Genomic DNA, 8,786 nt, shown 5'->3' on the forward strand with positions numbered 1-8,786 from the left:
ATTTTTTTTCCTTGCTACTGTTTCAAAAATTATTCCTGGGCTTTACATGGAGCTGGAAATAAGTTAAGTATTGACATCAAGAGGTCACCTGGGTGGCTTGGGCTGCCGCTCTGGACCAACCAAACCTTAAGTTAGGCTGGAGAAGATGTAGAGGAAAGACTTAGGCGGAATAGAACTGACTTGCCCAACCATTAAGAAAGGACTATCGCTGTTATTGTTGTTGTTGTCTTTTGAGACAGCATCCCCTGTAGCCCAGGCAGCCTTCCAACCTTCAAAGAAGCCTACGCTGACCTGAGCTCCTCATCTTCTTCTTCCAACTCCACAGTTTTGGGACAGCAGGTGTGTACCACACTCCTGGCAGGAAACTTACTGTCAATATGTCGTCCCTCAAGAGGATTACTTTGGCCCAGTTTCTCTATATAGATAAAAATTTATGTGCAAACATAATATTTTAATTAACAGCATAACAGGAAGTGAAATTAAGTTGGGCTAGCAACTGGGTTTGGTACTTTCAAGTTGGAGAAATAACACTTGTGTCTGCAGATACCATTTCATAGTTTAAAAAGTCCTTCGGAGCACAGTAGCTAATCCTTTCCATAACAACTTTATGAAGGAGACAGACATTCTCTGCATCTGAAAGATTGAAAATGCGGTGTTGCCACCCCAGCCAGGGATCTCCAGATCACAAGGTAGCCTGGAAATTCTGGTGATCCAATGATTCGTCATCAGAGGACATTCATATTTAATATTGTACTTGGAAAAAAAGAGTGTTTCAAAGGAAAGATGCTCTGTTTCTTGGTTTTCGTTGAGATTGGGTCTTACTATGAAGCCTTGGCTAGCTCTGAACTTGAGATCCTCCTGCCTGGGGTCTTGAGTGCTGGGATTACAGCTGGCTGAAAAGTTTTGGAGGGGTCAGTATGCTGTGTTCATATAGTTGGTATATTTCTATAGCTTAAACAACAGACATTAATGCTCATTTTCCTTTTGTTTGAGGCAGGGTCTTACACTCTGGCTGACCTGGAAGACATGTAGTCTCGTCTGACCAGGAACACACAAGAAGCTGACCCCTGGAGCACGCTGGATTAGAAGATGTTTCTTGTTTGTTCCTTTCTCTGGTGGCTCTGGACAATCTATGGCAACCTTTGACTTGTAGTGGCATCGATCCAGTCTCTGGGTCCACATTCATATGACCTTTTCCCTTGCAAGTCTGTATGACTCCCTTCTTCATAAGGGGATGCCAGCGTTAAGACTTGAGTCCAGCCAGGAGTACAGCAAATACTTTTAATCACAGCACTCTGGAAGCAGAAGCAGGAAGAACTCTGTGAATTTGAGGCTAGTCTGGTCTACCTAGTGAGTTCCAGGCCAGTAAGGGCTACACAGTGAGACTCTGTCTACAAAGAAAGACTTAGGGTCCAACCAAACCAGAGAACTACATCTTAACTAATTATATCTAGATAAATAAGGTCACAAACTGAGATTCTGGGGCAATACAGACTCGAGAGACAACATTCAACCTCTAACAGACAGGCAGTGTCAAACTTTTCCCCACCCATCAGTTCTGTATGTTCTTTAAAAGACTGGTGTGGCTGATTGTTTTCTCTGTGGATTTTGTTTTCTTCTCTGCTTGTGACTTAGTCTTTCTGGTTCTTTCTCCTTCTTTCCTTCATCAGGAATATTTTTGCCGTATTCTCTGTGGCTGAATCACACACGGTGCACACATTCTTGCGCATTATCAATCTGTGCAAGATAAAATACTTCTTGGTTTTCATTTGAAACATTTCCAGGATATGGATACTAACAGTGTTCCAAAAGTCAGCTCAATCCTATCTAGAGGCGTGATGGGTATTGGCCAGAGTAACGGCCAGCGATTCCCAGTTGTTGTGAAGGCAGGCTGAGGCAGCAATCATCAAAAGCTATAATTTCTAGGCTCCCTGTCTCTGTTTCTTCTTGAAGAGAAGTTTAGAAACACTATGATGTCATGCCTTGCACACAGTAGTAACACAGTAATTATTGCTTTATCTGGCAATTCAAAGCAATATTTTGATTGAAACTGTATTAGAAGAATAAATAGAAATGGCATTTACTTAGTGAGGGGAAATGGTGTTGGGGCAACAACAAACAAGGTACCAAATGTACCAAAATAGATCCAGATAAACTATAATGCGCAAATGAAGCCAGAAAGTTGTTAGAAGTTATGAAGGGCTCTAAGGAGTGATCTTGAAGGGAGTGGAGTTCTTTCTAAATATGACCCAGACCCTGAGTGTTATGAGGATTTACTATACTAAAGACAAAATACGTTTCATGTGGAAAATTACTAGAAACAAAGCAAAGTGAGATGACAAACTGAAAAATTATAATTTATTAATGAGTCCCTGTGATATATACACTTTTATAAGTCAATGCATAAAAGTTCAATAACCCAGCGAAAGTAGACAAACCTGGGATGAAAAGACAAAAATGTCTTTAAAAGAAAGAATACTGTGCATAGAAAATGAAACCCAAAGAAACTCTGCACTGAGATTTATATTTAACACAGTGATAAATTCTCAAGTTAGTGATAAGCAGTGATCTTGCTAAGGCACAGTAAAATGTGTTCTTTCATGAATCGCTGGTTGAAGTCAAACCCAGCATTAACTCTATGGGATACTATCTTTCCAAGACTCATTAAAATAGCATCCAGATGGCCTTTGACCTCACGAGTCCAGGTCTGTGAATTCATCCTACAGATATACCTGTGCACTTGTGAAATGGCACATGTAAATGCCTATGCCTTGCAGCTTTGTAATCATGGAGGATCAGAAGGTACCTAAAGGTCCATCAGTAGGAGATCAGCTAAATAAATAATGGTCTGTCACACAATGGGAAACCCTAATGTCGTAAAAAGACCGTGGACTCTCCAAATAGAAAGCCTTTCTTTTTAATTTGCAAGGAAGTGAAACGCATAACAGGGGAGGTCCAGAAGGACCCTTCTATCTGTGTGTACAATAAATTATGAAACAACAACAGCAAAAGCACACAAAAGGCACAGAGCAAAATGTATGGTATACTGCTCTGTGAAGACGGGGAGGGAACACTATGCACATGCGTGCATTTGTGTGTACGGATGAAGTGTCTCTTGTCTCTCAGACCTGGGAAGGCTCAACAGAGTTCGCTGGCACATGCGTGGTCCTTTTTCTGCCTGCCTTCAAATTTACAGAAGAACCTCGTTAGAGCCGACAAATAGTTCACCCAACTATCAAAACAGTTCTCTGTCAAAACAGGATTTAGCCTGCCTCCCTACCTTCTTCCTGAACTGGTGTCCACATAACATGAAATTAACCGGTGTACAATTTCATGGCACTAAATGTACTGACAACATTTTCTGGTTATCACTTCTATCTAGTTTTAAAACATTTCCACCGTTCCCAAAGGGAACCTTGAGCCTATTAAGTCTGTACTCTTCCATCCCCCCGCCCCCGGTTTCTGCCTCTCTGTGAATTAGTACTTTCCAGATAAATTGAATCACACATGTGATTGGTGGCATCTGGATTGCTTCACTTAGCATGAGGTTTTTGGAGGATTATCGACGTTGAAACTGTGCGTCAGAACTTCCTTGCTCTCTGTGACAGAAGAATAGCTCACTGTGGAGATGAAACACGTTTTGTTCGTCCATGCGTCTGCTGATCTTTGGGTGTTTCTAAGTTTTGGCTGTTCTAAATAGCCATAAGAATCCATACACATCCCTTTGAACATCTGCTTTCGGTTGTTTTTCTTAAGCTACTCAGAGTGGGATTGATGGATTATCTGTTAGCTCTGTGTTTGACTTTAGGGGGAACCTTTTGTTTTTCTTTTTGAAGCAGTTTGTTTAGGCTCAGGTTCTAGATATTTATGACAGGCTCATCCACTCACCAAATATTTAAGTGCATACTAGGGAACAGGCCTTTTGCTCAGACCCAGGAGAGTCAAACGTGAGCAGAAACACTCTCCTTTAATGGTCCTCCTGTCCGACAAAAAGAGATGGGGGAAATAAGTAAGACACAAGCTGGATGACATCTTCCTAATAATAAACACCACTGAGGTGTTCAACGCTGCCACCGAAAGAAACCTGCACTTCCCAATGAGAACCCTCAAGGCTGTGTGTGTCTTCATGTATGGGAAGAATTCTACTTGCTCAGTGCTACCCTACCAGCACTGCGTAAGATCACCCAATAGAGAGCTGCAAGCGTTCCTCTGTTCTCTCTCTTTGTAGAGAGACCCCGCCTTTTGGGGCGGGACAGCCTCGGGCGAATGTTTTTACTAATGAATTGGAACGCGAGACTGGAGCGCTTCCGGTTTCCGGTTTACGGTGGATCGCTGAACTCCGGGTGTGTGAGTGTGCTTTTATATTAAAATTGTCTTCTTGTACCTACTGGCCTGGATTAATTAAATTCGCCTTCATCTCTTGACCTCTAATGACTGCCAACTCATTCCCTTCTTGACGTCTTTGCCCTTGCTGACCCTTTGATTGGAATGCCCATCCCCAGGTAGCCACCTCCTGCTCATAGCTCAGGTTTTGCTGTACAGAAATGCAGCTAACTTCATACATGTGAACATTGTCCTATGCTGCTGTCATCACTGAACTAAACATTTCCTGAAATGGTCTTGTTTACACTCATTCTCTCCCCCAGGTTAGCTCCTGTTTATTTGCTGCTGTGTTGCTGCACTTGGTACCTGCCAGGTGATGGATAAAGATCTGCTTATTGATGAGTAGCTACACTGGGGCTTGTGTCAAGGGTTAACATTACAGCATATCCAAGGTACGATGGTGGCTGGAAGAAGGAAGCGGTCTAGTAGGAACAAGGGTATGTGTAAACGACCAACTTCTCGCTTCCTACCTCTGTGTCAACCTTCCCAGCTTCTACAACCAACTTTGCCACAAGCACAGCTCTATCCTGTGCATACTCCTCTATTGATTCCTATTTACTGACTATTTCCAATTCTTTATTCTCTGTCTCCAACGGCATCTTCTCAGCTGTGATGTTTCTTCAAGGCTTCTGGTCTTATTTTCTATTCCCCATGAGAACCAGTCAACTTAGGTAGACCCCAAACGTGCCAGTGCCGCAGTGTCTCCCTCACTGATAGCTCTCCTAACTTCTCTAACATTTGATGGCCCTTTACTGACCAACCCATCCCACATTTATTTGGCACCTCTTTAGTAGTCAAGGAGTTGGCTGATTTACTCCAAAGAGCACGAACATTCTTGAGGTGAAAAGCTCCTTAAAATCCTTCTAAACACACATCCACAACCCTTCTCACAGAGCTTCATGCATACAGTGCACACATAAGTAATATAGTAAATGGTAAATATAAATATGAGAAACCGCGAGAAGATGCCTTACAAGTCTCTGAGGGTTTCCAGGAGGGTAAAGCTTAAGATCTTTGCTTCCTATAGAAATCCTTCTCGACCCTGGCTCCAGAATCGTATCTATGCCCTTACCAGTGCTGCCCCCCCCCCCCAGGTTCTGACTTAGCTAGTCTAGTTTGGAACAATAGTATTTTAAGAAACTCCTATATTAGGGTTGGAGAGGTGGCTCAAAAGAGTTTGAGGTTCCAGCATCCACATTAGGGAGCTCACAACTGTTTCTAACTCTGGGGGATCTGACACCCTCTTCTGGCCTCCAGGGACACTGCACGCATGTGTACAAATTCACACTCACATACATTTATACATAATATTTTATGTCTTTTAAAAATATGTTTTTAAATGTACAGAACCACTGGGTAAGATTTTTTTTAAGGCTCTATCATGATTACTAAGTTTCTTTTTCTTTTTTTTTAAAACCATGTAGTTTTAAAAAAATTCATTTATTTTACATGCACTGGTGCTTTGCTTACATATATGTCTGAGCGAGGGTGCCAGATGGCCTGGAACTGGCATCACAGACAGTTGTGAGTGGCCATGTGGGTGCGGGAATTGAACCCAGGTTCTCTGAAGAGCAGTTGGTACTCTTATCAGCTGAGCCGTATCTTCAACCCTAATTTCTAAGTGAAGATTTCTAGTGCCTTTCTCCCTTCCTGAGTTTGTATGTTTTAGGTATGACAGGGTAATAGGAATTAAACCAGATCACTGTGTGGTACAGGGTCACTTTCCACTTATCATATCTTGGGCTATATGGGGAAGGGCCGCTGTAGGCTGGACATTTGCATCACTCCAGATTGCATAGGTTGGAATCTAATCAGCAGTGGGATGGTATTGGGGCTGGTGCCTTTAGAAGTGACTAGGTCAGGAAAGGGCGTGGGATTCAAATAAATGAGGTTCTTGGGGAGTGTCCTACCTGCCTGTTATACCACGTGGGGATCCAGTGAGATGACATTGCCTATGAACTAGGAAACAGGACATCGACAGATACTGGTCTGAAATTTCCCAGCCTCTGGAACCATGAGACATAAACTACTCGGTTCATAGCACTTATAGCAGCCCAAATGGACAAAAACACCATGAAGGTGTCTGTGGATAACAGCAGCTAAGCAACAGAGAAGGCGTAGGAGACTCTATTCAGTGGCCGCCCAACAGCCATTAGAGCTCCTGGACCTCCTTTTAAAGCTCAATTTTGTTTCAGTGGTAATGTACCTGCCTCAGAGATGGACCTTGATTGCTCTAAACCCATCTGGAATCTCATCTCCCTTGGCTTGCTATGCAGCACGGAGTGGTAGTGGCCGTGTGACGTGAGTGGTCATGTGACACGGGCTCTGCCAATGATATTTATGAGTATTTGCTGAGGGGCAATTGGAGAAAAACTCTACTTCTTATAAGGAGACTTCCACACCCATCTTTATCTTGTGTCCTTTTCTAATGATGTCTTACTGACCATTTGTAAAACGACAAAAGCAAAGATGAAAGCGAAACACATGGAAGGCAGCAGATTACCAAGTTATGAGAGTTTTGAGTTTGTCGTCATTGTTTGTGGAGACTTAACCTCTCTTCATTACCAACTCCATAGCAATCAAGTTTTCTTGATTATCTACTCAACACATATAAATTGTATTTTCTGTTATTTAATACCCAAAGCATCCCTGATAACCAGTCTGCCTATTGTGCCACAACAAAAGGCCATGGCTAGGGAGCTGTAGGAGTCTCGTGCTCTGGAGGGAAGAAGCCCAGAACTTCCTGGTTTGAAGGTAACTGGGTTCAGTGCTATGATCTAACATTACCTGCCCTTGATACATATAAAGCAAGAGGCAGCTAACTTCCTTCTCTTCTCTTCTGAAGACCCTAATCCCATCATGTTGTCACCACCTCATCTAATCACTGAAAAATGAAATTTTTGAAATTTATGCCCTGGCAATGCTGAAGCATGCATGGGCAGCCTGTATTGGCTTTCATGATCTAAGTTGATGAGGACGACTGACAGTCTCTTCCTCAAGAGGGCGCCAGATCTCATTACAGATGGTTGTGAGCCACTATGTGGTTGCTGGGAATTGAACTCAGGACCTCTGGAAGAGCAAGCAGTGCTTTTAACTGCTGAGCCATTCCTCCTAAAGACCCAGTCTTTTCATTACCATCACAGAGTGGTTAGGGCTTCCATACAAGAGTTTGAGGCAAGGGCATACAGATATTTAGTTCATAAAAAAATAACAAAATTACTCTGCCAAAACGCAGGACTTTCTTAGCTTATGAATATATTCAGAGCTAAAGGAAAACCTTGCCTATGTTTCTAATGTTAGTCTTCAGACTTCACCACGTGTCAGAGGGCAGGTATGAATGCAGCCCACACATAACTGCAAACCCTGATTGATATGAGATTGCACAAGTAAACACAGTTGCATGAGTTGATTGTGCAACAGACATTATCATTTCACAGTCCCTCCTCATCTGTGATCTCTTACCTTCTTTCTGCTCATTCTTCTGCAATGTTCGGATGAGAAGCAATTAATACAGGTGATTCATCTATAGGTGAGGACCTATTCACTGACTTACAACACTATGAGATTAAAACAGTTTTTGTAACTTGAATGTATCATTCTTGAACATGAACTTTGCAGGCGTCAATGCTGTGCCGCGCTGTCAAAAAGTTGGACATCCATGCTGGTTGGTGAAACGCTGTGGAAACACCACAGGGGAGACTTCAGAACACAGAAGAAACATAGCAAAGACAGAACCATAACCAACCAACCCACCAAATCAAAAACCAAAGACTAATCAGCCTAAAATCAAAGCCCCAAGAGCTATGAACAAAGGAAAACTAAAGTGGTATGGCAAAAACGAATGATCGAAACTGGAATCCTGTGTTTTATCTGTTCACTACCCGCTGGCCTGCTGTGTGCTATTGGACCCTGGGGATGCAGAGGTTAAAGTTGCAGGATTTTAGACCTTTAGAACCCATTCAAACAAATATGAGATGCAGAAACGGTGATGAAACGGCTAAACACTTGCTCTACAGAGATACACAGTGCTATAGAAGTTGAGTACTCCCAGGAAGCTCCCCCAAAGGGTTGGGAGTGGGCATGCTCACAGTTCAACAGAAGATCATTGAAGGCCAAGCCTTGAACTGCTGAAAGGAGCCACATTCAGACATCTTTCTATTCTCTCTGGGGCTGCCTCACTTCAGAACTGTCTGCCTTGCTGAGAAATGGGTAAATGACCAATTTAGTCATGAATTTGGGACGAAGTTTTACACCTGATCTTGCTCATAACTGTTAGAAGAAATGCAGGTTTTTTGTGTGTGTATGTGTGTGTGTCTGTGTGGCTAATATGCTGTTGCTTAGGAACTGGGAAAGGCTCTGACCAACAGCGAGTCAATTCACTCACTCACTCACTCACTCACTCA

At 42.7% G+C, this 8,786-nt stretch overlaps 1 protein-coding gene across 1 annotated transcript in view; it reads right to left on the reverse strand.

Moving 5' to 3' along the window:
- Positions 1-7,907, reverse strand: part of Pmfbp1 (polyamine modulated factor 1 binding protein 1) — a 174,035-nt gene extending 166,128 nt beyond the window's left edge. The window contains exon 1 of the mRNA XM_005345702.3: positions 7,846-7,907. The gene's annotated coding sequence lies outside the window, so the exon portion shown is untranslated. The remainder of the gene's footprint in view (positions 1-7,845) is intronic.
- Between the last annotated feature and the right edge of the window lie 879 nt (positions 7,908-8,786).

This window comes from Microtus ochrogaster, chromosome 4, assembly GCF_000317375.1.
Source record: "Microtus ochrogaster isolate Prairie Vole_2 chromosome 4, MicOch1.0, whole genome shotgun sequence".
Taxonomy (NCBI): domain Eukaryota; kingdom Metazoa; phylum Chordata; class Mammalia; order Rodentia; family Cricetidae; genus Microtus; species Microtus ochrogaster.